This window comes from Amblyomma americanum, chromosome 6 (genome assembly GCF_052857255.1).
Source record: "Amblyomma americanum isolate KBUSLIRL-KWMA chromosome 6, ASM5285725v1, whole genome shotgun sequence".
Classification (NCBI taxonomy): Eukaryota; Metazoa; Arthropoda; class Arachnida; order Ixodida; family Ixodidae; genus Amblyomma; species Amblyomma americanum.
Window position 1 is genome coordinate 141,073,278 of NC_135502.1, and position 22,233 is coordinate 141,095,510.

A 22,233-nucleotide genomic window follows, 5' to 3' on the forward strand; every position below is an offset into this window, starting at 1 on the left:
GTGGGCACGTCGAAGTCGGACTTCGCTTTGTTCTTCCCTAAGAAGAATGCAGAATGGACAGCGCCATATATGTGAACTACTATAAGCAATGGCAAGCTGCGCTACGCCGCGGGTCGCACGAACAACTTGTTCCTGAGATCCGCCTACTGTACCACGGCACTGTATCCAAAGGTCATGACATCATTTTTAAATGGCTGCCAGGACACTGTGGTATTAACTGTGGTTCTGCTCACAGCGACGGACTTTCAATGAGGATCCCGATATCAAGACCTGACGCTCCGTGTGGGCTTAGCCCTTTGGCGCTAGAGCTCACACTTTCAGCGTGGAACACGGGAGAGTTTTGCAACCTCCGCCTCAAGGCACTGGACCTTGGACTGCGCCTTCGTCTCCCACGTAATTTAGCACGTCGCGAAGCAACATTGTTATGCCGTTTATGGATCGGTGTTGTTTTTACCAACCACTATGCTCTCCGGATGGGGATTGCCGACAGCCCTGCCTGTGAAAGCTGTGGCTGTGAGGAGACCATCACTCAACTTCTCTGTGAGTGCCCTGCATTTGCGAGTGCATGACATACAATGTGTTTTGCCCTGGACTGCATCGATTCTCGCCCATTAACAGAGAAAAAGATCCTAGGTCCGTGGCCACAGCAGTTGACTGCCCTCAAGGCGTACAAGGCACTCTTTGCCTACTTGAGAGCGACAGGATTGAGTGACAACTTGTGACAGCGTTCTGCGTGTGTGTGTGTGTGTGTGTGTGTGTGTGTGTGTGTGTGTGTGTGTGTGTGTGTGTGTGTGTGTGTGTGTGTGTGTGTGTGTGTGTGTGTGTGTGTGTGTGTGTGTGTGTGTGTGTGTGTGTGTGTGTGTGTGTGTGTGTGTGTGTGTGTGTGTGTGTGTGTGTGTGTGTGTGTGTGTGTGTGTGTGTGTGTGTGTGTGTGTGTGTGTGTGTGTGTGTGTGTGTGTGTGTGTGTGTGTGTGTGTGTGTGTGTGTGTGTGTGTGTGTGTGTGTGTGTGTGTGTGTGTGTGTGTGTGTGTGTGTGTGTGTGTGTGTGTGTGTGTGTGTGTGTGTGTGTGTGTGTGTGTGTGTGTGTGTGTGTGTGTGTGTGTGTGTGTGTGTGTGTGTGTGTGGTTATGCCTTTTTCTCCTTCGTTCTTTCTCTTTTAGTCCCTTAAATCCTCTTCCCAGTGCAGGGTAGCCAACCGGAGCCTCTTTCTGGTTAACATCCTTACTTTTCCCTCCTCTTTATCTATCTATCTATCTATCTATCTATCTATCTATCTATCTATCTATAGGCCGTGGTCAGCTGTCTGTAGCCCAACTTTGTTCTTTGGCTCCATCTCGTACAGGTGGCGAGGGACACTTTCAATTTGCCTCAGTACATATTCAACTCAAGTCGTGCATTTTTCAGAGCGGATACTGACAAAACTTTGAAGGTCCCGAGGGCTAAAATTTGCACAAAGCAACTTTACGAGGCCCAGGATCCATAGTAGAAATGAGCACCCAACTTAGGTAATTAAACGATAAAAAACTCACACTCAATCAAAGCTAAAAGATGATGTAAAATATATTAATATCAGCCACACACATCATGGAAAAAGAATATATTAAATTATGGAAGCGCCCAACAAAGAAAAACAAGTCATAATCAAAAATCATATACCAATAAGACCTTGAAGCATGTAATCCGCCTGACTGCGCTTATTGCGGGCCAAAGGCCTCGCCCATGTCTCTCCATTAACCTTGTCCTTTGCAGCTGCGGCCACCGAATCCCCACAAACTTCTTAATCACATCCGCCCGCTTATCTTTCTGCCGTCGCCTGCTCCGCATGCCTTCTATTGGAATCTACTCATCTACCTTTAAGCACCAGCGCTTATCTTGCCTTCCCATTTCATGCCCTGCCAAAGCTCATTTGTTCCTCGTCATTTCGACTAGGATGTCACTAACACGAGCGTGTTTCCTCATCCACTCTGCCCGCTTCCGGTCTCTTAACATCACCCATCATTTTGTTCCCTTACATCGCTTCGCTGTCCTTAAGTTGACACCCTTTCATTATCCTCCGCGTTTCTGCCCTGTAGGTGAGCACCAGTAAGATACTCCTGCTGTATAATTTCCTCTTGAGAGATGTTAATAAACTGCCCTTCATCACCTGAGCAAACCTGCCACATGAGCTCCGCCCCCTTCTTATTCTTCTAGTTATTTCCCTCTCAACATCCAGACTACCGGTCACTACCTGCCCTAAGTAAACGTATTCCCTTACCACTTCCAGCACCTCGCTACCAATTGTGAACGGCTCTACCCTTGCGAGACTGTTCAACATTACTCTGGTTTTCTGCATGTTAATTTTAAGACCCGCCCTTCTGCTCTGATTGTGTAACTCATTTATCCTGGTTTTTAGCTCTTCTCCTGAGTGACTCAGCAAGGAAATGTTATCCGCGAATCGCAAATTATACAGGTATCCACTATTAATTTTTATCTCCAACTGTTTCGAATCCAGGCCTCGGAACACATCCTGTAAAAAGGCGCTGAATAGTATTCGCAGGGTCGTGTCTCCCTTCTTGACACTCTTCCTTATTTGAATTTTATTCCTTAGTGTTTGAAGGAGTACGGTAACCGTGCAGTCGCTGTATATATATCTTCCAGTATTTTTACATAAGACTCTTCTACACCCCGTTTCCTCAATGCCTAAGGGAGTGCTGAGGTTTGGACCGAATCAGATGCTGTCTCGTAATCAATGAACACTATAAATACTGGTTTATTATATTCTGCTCATTTCTCCCTTATCCTATTGATAGTGTGAAAATGGTCTAATGTTGGGTACCCTTTACGAACGCCTGCCCGATGATTCGATTCATTGAAGTCTAAGGTTGTCCTGATGCTACTTGCGATACCTTAGTAAATACGTTGAAGCCAACGTGCAGTAAGCTGACCGGTCTGTAATTTGTAGCGAAAGCTACAATAGCCAAGTCAGCGGTGCATTTCGGGTAAGCTTCGCTAGTCACTACTGCGCATGCGCCCCTAGTAGCACCGAGCGACAGGTGTTTCCGCACTGCGCTGTGCATTTCATTGAAATCCAATTAATAATTTTCAATTCCCTCTTTCTTTCTTTCGTTACTTCTCTCTTTCCCTCTTTCTTTCTTTCTTTCTCTCCTTATTTTATAGCGTCCCTTATGCGCTGCTCGAGTGTCCACCAAGATATATGAGACAGTTAATTACTGCGCCATTTCCTTTCTTCAAAAACCAAGGAAGAAATGGGAGCCACCAGCGTTCATTGGGTTCATTGGCGTCGACAACGTTTTAGAGTTCGTTTATTATCACGAATGGAAAGGCGCAAAATTGGCTCTCTGGGTCAGAGGGCACCTCAGTCTCTCTTTCATTTACGTGGCGTTTGTTATCAACTGCAAAAACATGCTTTGCGTTCCGCACATTAGAAACGCAGCGCGCTTACCCTGCCAACCTGGTTGGTGGCAGCTAATGGTTGATCGAGAGAGGTAGGTCACCCGTTGCGGCCATAGAGTTTCTTACTATTAACTAGAGTTAAAGCTGGCGCTCCGCCTATGGAAGTTTGCATGGAGGTTCCTCGAGACCACCTGTACCACCATGGGCGCTCTAAGCATCATGAAGCGGAGGGCTACCGGTCGTTTTTGGTTATAGAATATCTGATAGGCGTCCCATTTGATCCCAAGATATTAAACTTATTTTTGGAAATGTGGCGGAGTGCTTGAAGGTTGCTTCACTTCCTCCACCGGTTAGCCCGGTATTGCACTGCCTCCGGGATCGGCCTGGGACATTATAGCTCGCGTCTTTTCCATCCTATCTTTCTATCCTATCCTATCTTTAAATTCTCCTTCTTTCAGCACGTGGTAGCGATTGTGGCTCAGCTTGAGCCAGTGGGTAGGCCTGTGCACTTTCTTTTTCATTTTTTTCCTGGCAACAACAGAAGAAGAAGAAGACTGCAGAACTACAGCTTTTGACCAAAAAATAATGAAAGAACAAACGCTGTTCGATAATTAAGAATGTCCTATCATTCAATATTCTCTCTGTAAATCGTAACAAACAAGCATAAAAGCATACAAATGCAAATTTTGCTCAAAATAAGCAATGACTTGCTCTCCTATTGGCCAAGCCTTGCAGACCACAAAAGCCAATATTTCGTGCTTAACAGGCGCAATTTTAAAAATAAAATTTTTTGAAAAACGTTTTGTCGCTTCAACATTTTAAAATGTTTTTAATAGGTTTTTCCACAGCATTTCAAAAGACAAAAACCTTTTACCGGTGTCGTGTGCTGTTGCGTTTCCGCTACTGTGGCTTTTGCACACTACTCTTACGCCGAAGTCGTCTGCCCGCGGAGCACTCCGTGGATACGGAATGGGGAATTTTAGTAACGCCACTCTGTGTTCCTGAGAAAAACCTACTGTCTCGCACCAAGTAGTTCCTCGCCACATGTTGCCCTGCGCGCCCATGGAGGTACAGGTGCAGTGTCGCCAGCTTTCCTTCTAGTTAATAGCAAGAAACTCTATGATGTGGCCTCTTGGTGCAGTGCCGCGTGTCTACGACGACGTTGTCGGCGCTAATGCATGCTGCCCACATCTCTCTCTCTCTCACCCTTTCCACGTACCTCAAAGCGCAAATGAGGCCTCCACTGACCCAGGGCGCCAGCTATTAGTACTTCCTTTCCTTAAATTCATCGGCGTTTAGAATGTTGTCAACGCCAACACCAACGCCAACAAACACAATGAACGTCGACAGCTTTCGCTTTGTATACCTCAGCTAATCCACATTTATTTTTTCAAGTCCTTTACGTCTCGTTTTTTATGATTTGAAATAATTTTAGCCTTTTTCCAAGCTTCTTTTCTTCACGAGGTCATAAGGCATTGCGTGTACAGAGTGGCTAGATTTTCTAGCTATCTGCCCTCCGTCCACCAAGAAATCTGCTGTTACCCGATCCTCACCAGCTGCCTTCCCCGTCTGCATTTCTCCTTAGGCTTTCTTTTCTGCCTCTTTTGTTAATGACGGGCTGCCCCATTCCTGTGCCCTTCTGCCTCTCTCATTAACTTTCATGTTACTTTGGCTGCTCTATAAATAAGTGTAAAGCTCTGCGGCTACACTAACTGTGTTATGCATATCGCTAATGCCATTTTCCTCTTTGTCGCTTAGCGCATACACCTGGTTTTTAACTATCCCTAGTTTTCTCCTCACTTTATTTAGGCTACCTTCGTTCTGTACAGCAAGATCGATTCTCTCATTTTTAGAGTTCTTTAATTATGTCGCTACCTTAAGATAATTTATTAGCTTTGATAGCTGTGCCAGTTCAAGTGTGTCCGTAGGGTTAGAGGTTTCAAATTTTAGCATTTCTTAATCATATCCTTCCGCCTACTTCTACTGCGCACTCCATAATGCGCATGTGTTGTCCTTTTTTTTCTTTAGTTGTTGTCGTTGCGCCGCAGTATTTTGAGCCATGCAACAACTCGCTCTACAGGCCGTCATTCTGTAATAATAGACGTGAGATTATCATTCATTGCTTGAACATTCAGACTTTATTCCTCATTTAAAGTCGAAAATTTGTTCTGCAGCGGTATCCTGACTTCCTATAATTTTCCTCTTACTGCTAACCCGCTGACTGCCGCTTCACTAGCTTTTTCCGTTGCCTCGTTAAGTCCAAGGTAATTTAAGACCACCAAACTGTGGCCGCTACAACGCATCTTTTCTAGGACTTCCACATCCTGCACGATACCAGAGTGAGCGCGTAGTATAATGTTTTTTTTTTCAATTTTTGCCTCAGCAATGGGCTCTTCCACGCCCGTTTCTTGTTCTTTCGTTTCCGGAAGATACTATTCATAATCCGTAAATATTTACGCTCTGCAAACACTACTAATCACTCCCCTGCTATTCCTGGACCCTATGCCATAGTCGCACACTGCATGGACCCGTTTCTGCTTTTTCCTACCTTCTCATCGAAGTCGCCCATACAGTATACTGTAATTTTACCTTGTCCATTCTCGATTCCATATCTTTATAGAAACTTTCAGTGATCAGGTCATCATGGCTGGATGTAGGCGCGTAGGTATGCACCACCTTCAATATATGCTTGTTATAAAGCCTAATTACTATAGCTGCCATCCTCTCGTTAATACTATAGAACTCCTCTATGCTTCCAGCTATGTTCTGATTGATGAGGAATCCCACACTTCTCGTCTGTCTGAAAATCCACGACAGCACAGCACGTACCCGCCCTTTAGTTCCGTGTACGCCTCATCTGTCTTTTTAACCTCAATAAGCCATCTGAAATCCCATTTAGTTCCCGCTGGTTTCTCGAACAGCACTGCTAGGCTAGCCTCACGGAATAATGTTCTAGCGTTAAACGTGGCCAGGTTGAGATTCCAAAGGAGGCCTGTCCGAAGCCGGAGATTCTTAGCACTCTCCGCAGCGTCACAGGTCTGACCTCCGCATTGGTCAGATGCTCCACAGCCGCTATGCCATCCTATGCTTTGTGTTGTTACTTTTGGTTTGGGAAGTGTGCTGGTCGCTTAGTAAGCAACTTCGATACACACGGAGTTTTAACTGTCATCTGCGTTGTAATCTAGTAAAGCTGTCATCAGCTAGGGACGCAGACTCTAGTTCATATCCGGCATTGTTCCTAATTGCGTTCTGGCCACGGTTTTATGCTGGCTGTGATTTTTCGTTTGTGGAACAGTTCTTCAGGGTTGTGCTGCATGAGAAGAAAAAACAAGAAAGATGAAGTTGCCACCGTAACCGGTTCAGGTTCAAGCCACTCCGTTAACTTAGATCAACAGAAAACACAGCATGGGCAAACCTTACAAACACTGAGTCAACAAATTATATATACTATAAATTTCACCCAAAGGCAGGTGCACCTCTAAAGCGGTGCACCATTTTGATGACAACAGAGATAGAATACGCGAGATGGAGCGGAAGGAAGAGAGGAAGGAGCTCGACAGGGTGGGGTAATATTCTGCTGGGATTAACAATCTTCTGTTGGGATTAACAACCAGAAAGTCCAAGGAGTTAGTCCTGTGCTTCACGTATGGCTAGATCATTATCGGCTACTCCCGGAAGCGACCGCGACCTCGCCGCCGTCAATTTAAACGACGCCGACGTCTGCCATTGAAGTCGAGAATAAATCGGAAGCCACGTGTGCATCTTCACCGCCCCCTGCCTTTAACTGCAAAATGCACCGCCCAAGCGTGCTTGTCATTTTTGGAGAGTGCATGAGTGCTTTTTCTTGGGGACGCGCACAATTTACACCCTAATTAGAATTGCTTTTGATGCTTGGATCTTGTGAAAGTAGACAAGTGTCGCATTTCGCCCCGATGAATAGAACAATTATTACAGCTTACCACGGAAGCAAGTGTGCTATTTATCTATCATATTTATGGGAACTGAAATTCTTGATATTACCTTTAACTTTCAATAGACACACATGTTAATTCCAAGTGAACTTTTACAGATGATCTTTAGCTTTCGCTAGACTGATAGATACGTATGACCACGCGAATGTGCAAAATAAAATTTAGTTGTCCTAAATTGCACCGCTTGCGTTCCGAACATAAGTGAAACGTAGCTGCTAAATTTCAGATCTAATCTACTCTCGGATCTAATTGCTTCGACTGTATCTACTTGCACTTACCGTGTGCCTAAAGTACAGCGGCTGAATAATGTGCTAAATGTAGGTATCGTGTGGAGTTACTTTATTCTTCACGTTGTTCTTTCCCCAATTTGACCACATTGAGTTCAGTCTTTTATTAATGAATTGCAGTCAAAGAACTGAAGTTCACCCGGCTCTTTTGCGAGATTTGCTAAGCATTTCAGACACTATTTACCTATCTTCTGGTCTTTGTGGTTTTTTTTTTCTTTTGCGCATATTTATTTCAAGGCTTATATTGCAAAGTTACATATGAACGTCTTTTGTCCGCATGTTGTGCTGGTTTAGTAATGGTTGCTTTCCCTGCTCCCTGCATAAGCTATATTGGGCCTTGTTTTCATCACAGAGTCCAGCGGGATCTCATCAAATGGTCCTTCACAATTAGACTTTACACTAGACAACACTTCGACGCAAACTTCATCAGCTATGCTGTGGAACACCATACGGATGCAGGCGTGCACACTGTCCCAGTAAACAGTCAATGCATCCCAGTGCGCTGTCTTTGGCATTGTTTCACTGTACTTTGTGGACCTTAAAAGATCAGCTTTTTCACCACGCGGGCTTAAAACTATGTCTGCCTTTTGAGTGCATAAATGTTTATTCCCTGTTATGATTCACGCTGACAGAAAAAAAGGACCTGTTGTCTCAGTATCTCCACTCTTTGTGAAGATCCTGTGAGAAGTGCCTTTAACGTGTATGCTTGAAAGCTTATAGTGCCACATTTTTTTTTTGCACGAAAATCCTGATTTTTCTCGCCACTTCATGAAGTACTATGCTTTTTGTTACTAGTTTTCCAGCCACTGCATTGCATTTCAATTGCAACGTAATTTTTACCAAAATATTCTGACATCAATATTACCATTCTTGGTACTGACTGTTCTTTTAAAGAGAAAAATTTTTCATGCTCACATTTTTTGTGCTATGCAGACATCAGTGTATTACGATACCAACGAAGATCACAAGCCGATTGATTTCGAAATATTTTTAAAAAGAATTGTTTTTTAATTTATTCCAAAAGAACTGCCTTACAAGCTGAGTATAAACTGAGACCGAAATGTTTTTCACTTTTGTACAGTTTTTCTGTAATGAAAAAAAAATGCCGTAGTTTCCTAACGAGGTAAAAAGAAGGCTCCCAGTGCACACACCTCGCTTTTCAAGAAGTTAGCTCTTCCTTAATGAACACACTAATGAATGTTGAAAACTTAATTACAATTTACGCTAATGAACCGCAGCCATTTTACTTATCTCCGCAAACCTGGTAGATAGAAAGGCGAATAAATACTTTTTCTTTCCGGGCGGGAAGCTTTAGCCCTCTCATTTATTAGTTCGGAGTTTGCCGAAATATTAAGGACGCTCTAATTTACGCATGAATATTCAGTTAACAAGTAAAGGGCTTTCAAAGCAAAAACAACTTCTTTGTTGTTTTTATTTTATTTTGTGTCGGAGAGCTCTGTTGCTACTCAAGCTCGATCCTTTTACTGATCAAAGCTGATATGCGCCGTCCGTAATCGCATAGCTCCGGGCCTACCTCATACGGTTCAGTTTTTACTGCACTGCCCAGAAGAAAGCAAATAATATACTAAACTTTTTAGCCCTTGTACGACGAATACAAAACCACTACAGCGAAAACCCAACCTAGTGCGGCTCTCTTGCGAACCCAGAAAGTAAAGCCATCCTCAAATTGTCAAGTATACTGGGGTAGGAAACGCCGTGGTCGCAAGTCCCATCGTACGCGTTTGTATTGATTGTTCCTGTAACCTTGGAGCATACTGGCAAGGATATCTACCTGTTACCACGGCCTCCCGTCGTCAGTGGCGACATTAATAGTACTATGCAAGTTAAGCATGATATTTTTTTTTAATCTTATGTACTTTCCAGTGAGTTGGGCTCATTAATTGCATATTGTCACGCCTTGCTTCACATAGAGGCCGGCGGCGAGCACAACGGATGATAGCCGGAGCACAAGAACACACGAACCATAACACAGGTCTGCCAGCAGCAGCATCGTCTTCGGCAAGCGGCAATCGCACTTGAACTTTTTCTTCGCTACACTACCTCCCCCTATAATGAAGCATCGTCCCGATGCTAACCCGAGAGCAAAAATCACGCGGCGGAAAACCACTTAGGGGCCCATAAATCTTGCTGGCCAATGTAGAAGGCAGTGGAAAATGCAGGTGATTATCGCGCGTAATACGGCTTAAGCCGGACAACGTGCACAGTTTCAGGGCGGGAGGAACGGCGAGACGACAGTCGCAGTCCTTCGGGCAGCACCTCGTAGTTGAGCTCACCGATGCTGCGGCGAAGAACCGTATACGGGCCAAAGTAGCGCTTCATGAGTTTCTCGGAGAGACCTCGACGCCGTACCGGCGTCCATACCCATACCTTGTCACCAGGGTAAAAATGGACATCACGTCGACGGAGATTGTGCCGACGAGCGTCTGTATGCTATTGGTGCTGGAGGCGGAGTCGAGCGAGTTCACGAGCTTCCTCCGTGCGCTCGCAGACTAGACGGGCATCATCGACTACGTCGACAGACGGCTCGTGTGGCAACATAACGTCAAGCATTGTGGTGACCAGTCTGCCATGCACCAGCTGGAAAGGGGACTTACCTGTTGTCTCCTGGACTGCGGTATTATATGCGAAGGTAACGTAGGGTAGCACTTCGTCCCCTGCGATGGGCGATGTCCACATACATGGCGGTAATGTCAGACATCGTCTTGTTCAGCCTCATCGTCTGCCCATTGGTTTGTGGGTGGTACGCGGTGGCTGGTGCGGCTGAGACAGAGGATCTCCTGTGTGAGCTGTGCCAGAAACGCGGCACCCCGGTCAGTGATCAAAACTGCAGGGGCACCATGACGGAGCACAATGCACTCAATAAAAAACTGGGCTGTCTCAGCAGCCGTCGCTGAAGGAAGTACTCGGGACTCGGCGTATCGGGTAAGGTAGTGATAATGTACTTCTTACCCGACTTCGACGTTGGAAATGAGCGGAGAAAATCCATTCCGATTGTGTGGAACGGAGCATGCGGTAGTTCTAGCGGCTGGAGAAGACCAGCTGGTCGTGTAGAAGGTCTTTTCGGTCGTTGACACTCTCGACAAGTTTTGACATAGTGACGGACGTACTTGGGAAGTTGCGGCCAATAATCCTTCTCCCGAATACGTGCAAGTGTTCGGCAGCAGCCAAGGTGACCAGCAACAGGATCATCGTGACAAGCTTCAGCCACCTCGTCGCGCAAGTCTTCTGGCACAACAAGGAGCCATGACCTCGTGCTGCTGTCGAAGTTCTGCTGTACAATACGCCGTGCAGGATCCGGAACGTCGGCAGAATACGCAGGAAAACGCGGGGCACCACGTCTTCGTGTCCTTCCAGGTGTTCAATCAGCTGACGAATCTGAGACTCATTGCGCTGCCGAGCAGCCATACCTGTCCTGCCCAATGCCTCAAGGAAGCCGTCCTCGTCGTCATTATCGCCCCCTGGCGCCGGATTCACGGGGGCTCGAGACAAACGGTCAGCATCATGATGTTTGCGGCCGGATTTGTAGATGATGTTGACGTCGCATTCCTGTAGACGCAGGCTCCACCGAGCAAGGCGGCCTGCGGAGTCCTTGAGATTGGCAAGCCAGCACAGGGAATGGTGGCCGGTAACGACGCGAAAAGGGCGACCGTACAGGTAGGGCCGGAATTTGGCCTCTATTCCTTTGTTGCTGGCGTCCATGTGGAGTTCAGTGTCGGCATCTTGATCGAAATGGCCTAGTATAGGAGGCGCCGCAAGGGCGTGCTTCAATTGGCGGAATGCTGATTGCTGCTCCTCGGTCCACTAAAGGGCGACGCTATCCTTTGTAAGACGGCAAAGTGGCCCTGCGATCTGGACGAAGTTGCGAACGAAACGTCTGAAGTACGCGCAGAGGCCGAGAAAGCTGCGGACAGTCTCCTTGTCGGATGATGGAGGGAAGGATTCTACGGCAGCCGTTTTCTCTGGATCTGGCTTCACACCCATTTGGCTGACGACATGGCCTAGGAACTTCAGCTCACTATGCGAAGCGGCACTTTGAAGGCTTGAGCGTGAGTCCGGCGGTTAGGAGAGCTTGAAGAACCGCTTCAAGGCGCACAAGATGGTCAGCGAAAGAGCTGGAGAAGATGACAACGTCATCCAGATACACGAGACACGTCTGCCACTTCAGTCCGGCGAGCACAGTATCCATGACTTGTTGAAATGTCGCGGGCGCTGTACACAGGCCAAACGGCATGACCTTAAACTCGTAGAACCCATCCGGTGTTATAAATGCGGTCTTCTCGCTCTCGCGCTCATCCCCTTCAATCTGCCAGTATCCACTCTTCAAGTCGATGGACGAAAAATAGCGGGCATGACAGAGACGGTCGAGAGTGTCGTCGATGCGAGGTAGTGGAAACACGTCCTTCTTGGTCACCTTATTGAGTCGCCTGTAGTCGACGGAAAGTCGAAGGGTACCGTCTTTTTTCTTGCCCAGTACTACAGCGGCGGCCCACGGACTGTTGGATGGCTGGATGATGTCGTCGTTGATCATTTCGCGCACTTGCTCTTGTATGGTTTCCATCTCCTTCAAGGAAACGCGGTATGGCGGTTGGCGAATCGGGGGCGTTGCGGTATCGACAATAATTCTATGCTTGGCGACGGCGTCTGGCGAACTCGGAATGTCGTCGCAAAACAGTAGTGGTATCGATGCAAAATCGAGAGCAGTTCGCGTCTGTGGGAAGGCTCAAGCTTGGGATCGATGTCTAGGGGCAACGTAGTAATGTCACATGACCTGGGCGGGGTCTCCTCCTCAGGCAGCGCAGAAACTTCGCGAACGTCGCTAAGTTCGTCCAATTGGGCTATAACTACCCCTTTCGTCAGGTGGTGCGGCTCGTTCCTGAAGTTGGTCACTAAAATGTTGGCACGCCCACGTTGAACATTGGCGATCCCTCGCGCTACCCCAATGCCCCGCGAAAGTAGCATCTGGACACTTCCTTCGAGAACGCCTTCGCCACATGCGGTGGTATCGGATCGGACCGGAAAGAAAACGGTCGACAACGGCGGCAAGTGAACATGGGCGGCATCAACTTTCATGGCAAGAGGGGGGGGGGGGGGGGCTCCAGGAGGTGTTTGTTGACGAAGAACGTGCGCGGAGGGTCAACTTGTTCCGCCCTACGTCGATTACAGCGCCATACTCACGGAGAAAGTGCATGCCAAGAATAACGTCTTTGGAGCAATTCTCCAGGATCATGAATGTGGCTGGGCACGTCTCACTTTGACTCTCAACGCGGGCAGTGCACTTGCCAACAGGGCTTACGAGGTGAACTCCCGCGGTACGTATGGGCGGGCCGTCCCACTGGGTGGTAACCTTGCGAAGACGCCTAGAAAAGTTGCCGCTGAAGTCCGAGTAATCTGCACCAGTGTCGACAAGCGCCGTACTGTACTACAATCGATTAAAACGTATACATTGCTAGAGACCACAGAACAGTCTTCGCTTCCAAGGGTGGCATTAGTCGAGCGGGGACATTCCAACGTAGGCGGAGGTTCTTTACTGCGTGAAAAACCGGCAACGTCACCTCCCGTTTATATATATATATATATATATATATATATATATATATATATATATATATATATATATATATATATATATATATATATATATACATGAAGGAAGCCAACAGTCACCGAAACCAAGGTGCATTGGGGAATTTTTTTTTTAGTTTGTAGTGCGGATTAGTGGGAGAAAAATACCTATATTAAGCTTTGATTTAAAGAAATCTACTTATAAAGCAGCAGAAAAAACAACCATGCCGCCGGTGGGATCCGAACCCACGACCTCCGAATATCGCGTCCGGTGCTCTTACCAACTGAGCTACGGCGACGGCTGTCCAATCTGCTGCTCTCGTGGGTATTTATGTTTATTGCGTGTAAGCGAACCTTGAGAGTGTTCACCAGCGCCACCCTCGTTCATAGCGGCGGACGTAGCACGTCCTGTATTACCGCGAGTGTGACGTGGAACGTCATCTAACGGCGAGGGCGGACACTGTGCTAGAGCCCTCTTATGCTACCTATGGCATCAAGACTGCCAGAACCGAGACCCTCGTTAAGCTATTAGCAGACAAGTTAAGGGAAATGAGGGGCTCGTTTGACGAGGTGGCGCTGGTGAACACTCTCAAGGTTCGCTTACACGCAATAAACATAAATACCCACGAGAGCAGCAGATTGGACAGCCGTCGCCGTAGCTCAGTTGGTAAGAGCACCGGACGCGATATTCGGAGGTCGTGGGTTCAGATTCCACCGGCGGCATGGTTGTTTTTTCTGCTCCTTTATAAGTAGTTTTCTTTAAATCAATGCTTAATTTAAGTATTTTTCTCCCACTAACCGCACAATAAACTAAAAAAAAATTCCCCAATGCACCTTGGTTTCGGTGACTGTTGGCTTCCTTCATGTATTTGTCAAACGAGCCCCTCATTTCCCTTAACTTGTCTGCTAATAGCTTAACGAGGGTCTCGGTTCTGGCAGTATTGATGCCATAGGTAGCATAAGAGGGCTCTAGCACAGTGTCCGCCCTCGCCGTTAGATGACGTTCCACGTCACACTCGCGGTAATACAGGACGTGCTACGTCCGCCGCTATGGACGAGGGTGGCGCTGGTGAACACTCTCAAGGTTCGCTTACACGCAATAAACATAAATACCCACGAGAGCAGCAGATTGGACAGCCGTCGCCGTAGCTCAGTTGGTAAGAGCACCGGACGCGATATTCGGAGATCGTGGGTTCAGACCCCACCGGCGGCATGGTTGTTTCTTCTGCTGCTTTATAATTAATTTTCTTTAAGCGATTTATTAAGCTAAGTACTATAATATCCCACTAATAAGTACAACACAAAAAAAACATTCCCGTATGCACCTTGGTTTCAGTGACTGTTAGCTCCCTTCATAAGTTTGTCAAACGAGCCCCTCACTTCATTTAACTTATCTGCTAATAGCTTAACGAGGGTCTCGGTTCAGGCAGTCTTGATGCTATAGGTAGCTTAAAAGGGCTCTCGCACAGTGTCCGCCCTCGCCGTTAGATGACGTTCCACGTCACACTCGCGGTATTACAGGACGTGCTACGTCCGCCGCTATGGTCGAGGATGGCGCTGGTGAACACTCTCAAGGTTCGCTTACACCCAATGAACATAAATACCCACGAGAGCAGCAGATTGGACAGCCGTCGCTGTAGCTCAGTTGGTAAGAGCACCGGACGCGATATTTGGAGGTCGTGGGTTCGGATCCCACCGGCGGCATGGTTGTTTTTTCTGCTGCTTTATAATTAATTTTTTTAAAGCGATTTATTAATCTAAGTACTATAATAACCCACTGATAAGCACAACACATAAAAGACAACATTTCCCTATGCACCTTGGTTTCGGTGACTGTTAGCTCCCTTCATAATTTTGTCAAACGGGCCCCTCGTTTCACTTATATATATATATATATATATATATATATATATATATATATATATATATATATATATATATATATATATATATATATATATATATATATATATACTGCAGTGAATCTTTGCAGTGTTTGTTCATTCTTCAAAGCTGCTGTCACACCGCTTTATCGATTTGTTTGCGATGCAAGACGCAACCAGCTTTATCTCAACTGATCGCAGCCAGGCAGAGCTCATTCTACGTTGTTCCAGAATGTTCTAGTTATTTTGCATGCTTTATCTCGAAAGTTCGCTATCAGTTCTAAATTAAGCCCGGCCGACAGCGGTGGGCATTTAGTTCGACGACCGCCGAGCACGCTTGTTGCTACGCCGCCGCCGAGTGATTCAGTCCATTTCAGGCGCAAGACAGCCCAAATAAAGAGTTTTGTTTAGACAACGTTTTCGCAGCTTTTTCGGCTCTCCGGACGGCAGTCGCCTCTTCGTGACAATATAGTATAGCTAACGTTCGGCCTAGTTGCTTGTATACTAAGGGGCACCATGGAGCGCCCGGGAATGCTCTAATCAGAATATTGAGTTTACAGTTTTACAAATCGAAGCCAAGCAGAAACATCGAGAAATGTTACCCACCGTGAGAGACGGAAAGCACTTCAAAGAACATTCAGCTGCATTGTATTCAGAGTGGAATTTTAAACAGTATTGTGGATGCTATGCTATTGCATATCCAATTTAATATCCTTGTACTCAAGAGCACTCTAAGGACGCCGACAGATCGCACGTTTCCTTTGGACTCTCAATTCCGCTCGGCTGCATGAGCATTTTGAAGTTCTTTGATCGGTAAGCTCATTCACAGTTGGGGGAAGCGGGAAAATTCAAGTAAAGAGATAAACATGTGACCCACAGAGAACAAAACAAAATTAAGATAAAAAAAGAACTACGCGGAAGGAGCGAAATGCGCCAGATGCCGGGTAAGTAGCAGAGAAAAAACAGAGAAACCGTTTCTAGTATAAGGGTGCGCTTATATAAGCTTGCGTTCATTTCGTCGGAGAAAGTCTTTTAGGGGCGCGAGAAAACTACGCCTCGCTAAGCCTATAAAGTTCACAGTCTCCATTCAGGAATCCAGCCTCAGTTATCTCGAAGGAGTTGCGTCAGTTAAAAGGACGATACCACCGCCTACTGGCGGCTGAAAATGACGACGGTTCGATTGAGTTCACGAAGCACAAAGGAAGACAATACGCGAGACGACAGACATACCGAGATGAACACCAAACGAAATAAAAGGAAAGCAAAATAAGAGAATTTAAGAATGATAGCGCTCACGCATCATCTGCGCTAAAAGAGAGGCCTGCATTCTTTAAACTGACACCGTGCGAAAGATCCTCTCTTTATTCAGGCTGCATACATAGCAGGAGCATCGGACCATTCTAACGCCTTAGCCGTGTTTTCATTAGATTTTATTTTCTCAATAAGCCTGTTTTCAGGGCTGTAAAGAGACGTCCACTGGTTATATTTTTCAATCTTTGTTGTAAACCCTGGTCTGGCTTTCCAACATTGTTCCTCTCTTTTGTGCGCTTTTCAACCAGGAAATCTTTTTAGCTGCCATTGTGGGCAACCTTGAGGTGACATCGAGCCAAAACCGAGAGCCAACATCGGGAGCCAACATCTCGTCATCCAGGAGCCAAAACATAATCATCCGGGAACCAAACGAGATTTAACCAGACAACTTCTCCGCTCTCTAAGTCCTCGTACAAGACCGACTTAGAAACGCAAGAATGACGGCTTCCAGGCCATCTTCAAGGATGGAGCCACGGTCTCACACACTCTCGCACGCAGGAGACCGCCCGGCGCCGGCGGTCGAGGCGGCAGCACTTTGACACGCGTCCAGCCATTTGAATCAAGTCTGTCACTGTGCTGCGACGTAAACTCATCGCGTTTTCTCCTTTGGCAGGCGAGTGTATACACGATCGGGGACCACTCGAACGCGCTGCTACTCCAACATTCTTGTCAGGCCTGCGTCGCGTCCTGGCCGCGTATGCTTCCGAATAGTTCTGCATTGCGATATCATCGCCCTTGCAGCTGCTAAGCCGAGCAATAAAGCCTGATGAAAGGAGATATGGCGGTGGTGGTGGTGGTGGTGGTGAAGTGACATGTTTATTAAAACAGCTTTTATATTAGTCGTTAAACAGGACCTGGGCCAAGGTGATGATGGCGCGTTGCAGGTTCAGGCCCCTGGCGGAGAGCCAGATGGTCCACGGTGCGGGTGGGGGAAAGGATAGGCTGGGGACTGGAAAGCCGAGTGGCACTGTGTAAGGCAGTGTTCTATATCTGTATATAATTCCAGACAATCTACGCACTTAGTTGTGGAAGTGAGCGAGTACAAATGCAGTTTGGCTGGTGTAAGAAGGAGATTAAATTGTATTCGGCGAAGAATTACAGCTCCACAGAACGATAAGGTTCGTTTTGGAAGTGGTAATTTAGCTAAATGCAATTTCTGCTGCGTGCAGTATTCGTGGACAGTGAGGATGTAAGCCCTGACTCTGTGTACTGTCGTTGGGCTCGTCCATGGGATCCCCGGCGCCCTCTGAGTAGTATCGCAGGGAAGCTGGTGAGCCAGCCCATGGCCTGGAATGCCCATGTGACCAGGAATCCACGGAACGGCCACCGGTCGTGGGCTCAATGCTGGAAGCACGGCATCTAAGGACGCTTGTCCTGTGTGCTTCGTTCCGGTGTCGTTTGGTTAGTGTGTAGCGCGTTATTCAAACCAAAAATCTAAGGACGACCGGGTAGGGAAGGAGACGGCTTTTTGTTGGAGAACTCAGAGCTACCTGCGAGTCTTTGTATATTACGTATGCGGGTGCGGGGAGTAGGTTGGTGAAGTATGGGATAGCATCGGTGATCTGGTGTATCTCTATGGCAAGCGTGAAGGGTGGGGAGGAGTATGGGGCGGTCGTGTGAGTGCTGGTTGCATCGAGGAAAAGATGGAGGGAGATAGCTGCTGGTGAGCCCGCGGTTTCCATGAGGCAGGCGTCCGTGTTGGTCACCGCCGCAGTGTCCAAGGGTGGCTTGTGGTTGTATGCGTAGGCTTGGCGTCGTCCTGAGTTTCTGTATGTGGACCTGATGCGTGGAATTGGTGCAAGGCGGAAGTTAAGGGGGGTGGGGGTGGGTAGATCGGTTTGGGTGCGTAGGGGGTACGGGATATCCATGACCCAGCTGGTGAGCTGGACAAGCCGATGGTTGTTCTCTCCCGTGTAGGTTAAGTAGGGCTCAAAAGGGGTTGAAAGGCCTATAGTGTACAGGTACAGTGTGTACAGCCTTAGATGCGAGTCCTAGTGGAGCTTTATATTGTGCATTGCGGGCCCGGATCATGTGTGCCTGTTAGAGGGCCGTAAGGAATGTCGTATAAGAATTTGTTCATGGCCAGTGCTACTGCAAGGTGGCTGGTGTCTGTCTCCGTGAGGCCAGCATGTTTTAAGACTACGCGGTGAAATGTTTGATTGGGTGGCATGTATTTATGGCCTGGTTTATGGCAGAGGTAAATGTGTTGGGTGTCAGTGGCATTGACAGGATGCTAAAAGAGTCTACGTGGGTGATGTGCTGTCTTGCCAGAGTGAGCAAGATGGTGGGGTTTATCGTCCGTTGATATATACTGTGTGCTACGATAAAAGTTCAGATTCCTCCGGAGCGGGTTGCAGGTGGACTTGGAAGAGGTGTGTGAAAATGGCGTTAAGTGGTTGTTGGAGTGTGCTTTGCACCTCTCCGTGTAAGCCAGTGGTGATCCACAAGCTGAGATCTTCTGCATAAAAGCAAAAATGAAGGTCGCGTGTGTCGGCTAAGGCCCGGGCGAATGGGACCATGCCCCCAAAGTTCCGCCCGTATCCGCTATATTGACCAACTGTCTAAATCCATCCCACTCATTTGTGGCACTCCGCAAAGGTCTCGTTGTCTCCCGCATTTGTCTGAAACCGAAAAAGTAGGAAGCATCTTGCGGAAAGCAATCCCTTTATGAGTTATATACCGCAGCAGACGATTGCTCGTCCCTGCCAACAACGCGATAATTCGGTGGCCGCTGAAGAAGGTTACAAGGTCGCCATTGACCTGGACCCCCTGAAAAAGGCCGCAAAATTGCACGCGATTGCTTCGTCAGTCAGGAGAAGAAAAACCTGGGAGAGACGCTGAGCTCGTTGCTCTGTTGAAGATACGCGGTTGAAGGTGGCGGTACCATGTGCTATGCCCGTGACCATTTCATGCTTACATCTCCTCTAGATAATGATAAAAGTAATAATTTTGTTCTTGTTCCTCGCAACGAAGTTTTTTTTAGTAAGTAGTGAGTGATTTAAATTCGTTCTTTATCAAACGTGCCGTTTGGTGAAGGCATCAGTCTGAGCGTGTGGCCATACCCAAGGGACGTGAGAAGATACGCCTGAATCCACCGCATGCTTTTCTGTGAAAGTCTAGGCTCACTGAAACTTTGGCCAATGGAGTTTTGTGGGTGTTCAATTTGATCCGTTGACTGACAGGTGTGTTGCATACTAAACATTCGGATGCGGGATTAGGGAATGCAAGGCGTTTCACTGGTTTAATTCGAAAGGAGAACTGAATTTCAAGTGATTATAAAAGAAGGAATTTTTATCTATAACGTGATGCTACATCAGTTCGTTTTAGTAATATTTTACCTCCAACTATCGTGCTATCCGATGCGGCCGCTTCAGGGGTCTAGGCGGTTTGCCTGTAGCTCATGGCATCAACTTACAAACGCTTCCATGAAGTTCCTCCTTTGTGCTGCTCTTGCAAGAGCAGCAGAAAGGAGGAACTTCCGTGTTGGTGCTCCACTTCGAGAAAATCATGACTTCTACTAAAGCCTCCATTAAAGTGGGCAAGTGAACGCAAAATGAAAAGGAGCAAGGGGATTATCAAGGAAGGAAAAGGCTCTGGTAAGAGGGCACAAAGCAGGTAAGAAAAAATGAGTGTTGATAGGAGCGAGATAAAAGGAGCCACTGATTTTACTCAAAACCAATTTTGTAGTTATTGCTTCTTTAAAATTGAAAATGTCTTTTCAGTATATTTGTCCTTACGAAAACTTTGCTACAAAAAAGAAAAATGAATTTCTCACTAAAAAATTGCAGTAGTCAATGAATGAATTCTCACTAAAGATTTCGTTTCATTTTCCCGCTGCCTTATTCGATCGCGAACATTTTAAGGCTAGCGCGGATGCCGCCAACCGTCTTATGCTCGTATCGTTGGGTCGTGATTAATCATACTCCAGCATATTGCACACGGCTCTGCGAGCAGTGGATGTGTAAGGAAAGCACTATGGTAGTAGGCGATTACAAGTACGACGAAGATAAAAGATTATGAATTTTTTGGTATAGGGATGCCGACGGCTGCCACAAGGAAGGGAGGAAGTCACTTACAGTGGCTTTTGCTGAGAAGTCTGCAGAAATGAACTGCCTGAATGATGGTGGTGATAACGATAATGACGAACTCGATAGTATGACACGAAACAATGTAGTAGTCGAACGACCAGGTAGCACAAAACTTGTGCGTAGCAGGTTTTTATCTAGAAGGCCGCACCCTCCGTTCGACTGACTTGAGGTTTTCCTTTTGAGCGCAAGAACCTGTTGTCTGTTCTGTAGCCTTCCTAACCTTTATGCATCTTTCCTGTGCGTTTTCGTGCCATGAAATGGATAGCTTCCGGCCTCCGGAACTAAAGAAACGCTCCCAGTACTCGGCTGCACAAGTTTACACCCGGAGCACCGCTGCTAATTAAGGAGCTGTTCCTCAACGAGCACACGGCTACGACCAGTTCAGACACATCTAGCATTGCGCCTCATTCGACCCCGAAATTGGAGGTGCGGTCGCTGCCGCGGGCGCCGCATATTTGCAGGATGACACAGGTGTGCCCGCTCGATGACGGCAACGGCGGTTAGGAACGTAACTGCAGTTTGGCTTACCGTCAACTCTAGCTCCGGGGGGGGGGGGGGGGGGGGGGGATCCAGCTGGCCTCCTGCTCGTGGCCCATCCCGCCACCAGATTCGGGCTGGTACAGTTTCGGCTACTATGCTTGGCTCTGGCGCAACGCTAGCGGTGAGAGCGGTGCAGCCGGATCCCGCTCCAAAGGGTTGCCACGCCCACCCCAGGAGAAGGTACAGCGGCCTCTCCGAGACGTTGTGAGCGTGTCGCAGCCCACGATGCCCGTTACCAGATTGAGGGTGTGTGTCTGGAGGGTTACGTATTGGACACGTGGAATCCGGCTCAAAAGCAAAACGGCGGCTTGACATTGAACACGCCAAAGTAAGCCGCACGGTCTCTTCTTGGTATGAAGGGCGAACTACCCAGCCGCGGGCGCATTGGTTTCTGATTTAGAAGAGGTCGGCGCCACGCGGGGCATGAGACTGGGTAAATCAAGCCTGGGTTATGGGGAAGCCGTCCTTAGGACCTAAAACGGGAAAGGTGAAAGAATTAGTAGCCCACTAGGGAGGCCAGTAAGCCCCGAAACTCGGGAAAGCCCGGCGGTTAATAGCGAGTAGCGGTTATTAGACCCGACAAAATCGTAGGATGACATCGAACTGCTAATTACCTCGAAAGGCTCAAAAAAGCCTTCTTCACATCCGGTATGGGGCCCGTGCGGAAATACCTTGTGGTAGTAGGAGATGCGAACTGCGGACTACAGATCAGACAGCAGGCCATTGGAGACTCGAGGAGGAGTTACACATTCTAAGACTGGGTAGATCGCCTGAGGCGCGACGCCCCGAAAACCGCGAAAGGATACCCACTCTGTCTGACTACATTGGAGTAAGAGCCGAATCACTAAACGGGTGGCGCGATAACTCTGCCATCTGAGCTGTTCGACAGTCGGCGTGGTGGCCTGGCATGGGGAAGTGATCTCGGCCGAGCTTTTGTTAGGTTACCTTGTCTTGGACAGCCGGAGACCCCAGCAAACGTTCTGTGTGGTATAGAAGTACGCTTGGAGGCCAAGGGTCACACAACCGGTTGAAATTTCAGTGCTTGTCGTCTATGCAGGCCTGGCAAGGAGCCCAAAGAAATTAGCATACGGGAAAAATCCGCTGCCCCAAATTCCTCCTAGTTCGCATAACCCCTTTAACATTTCCCAAATCCCTTTTCCATGTCACTCCCAACACG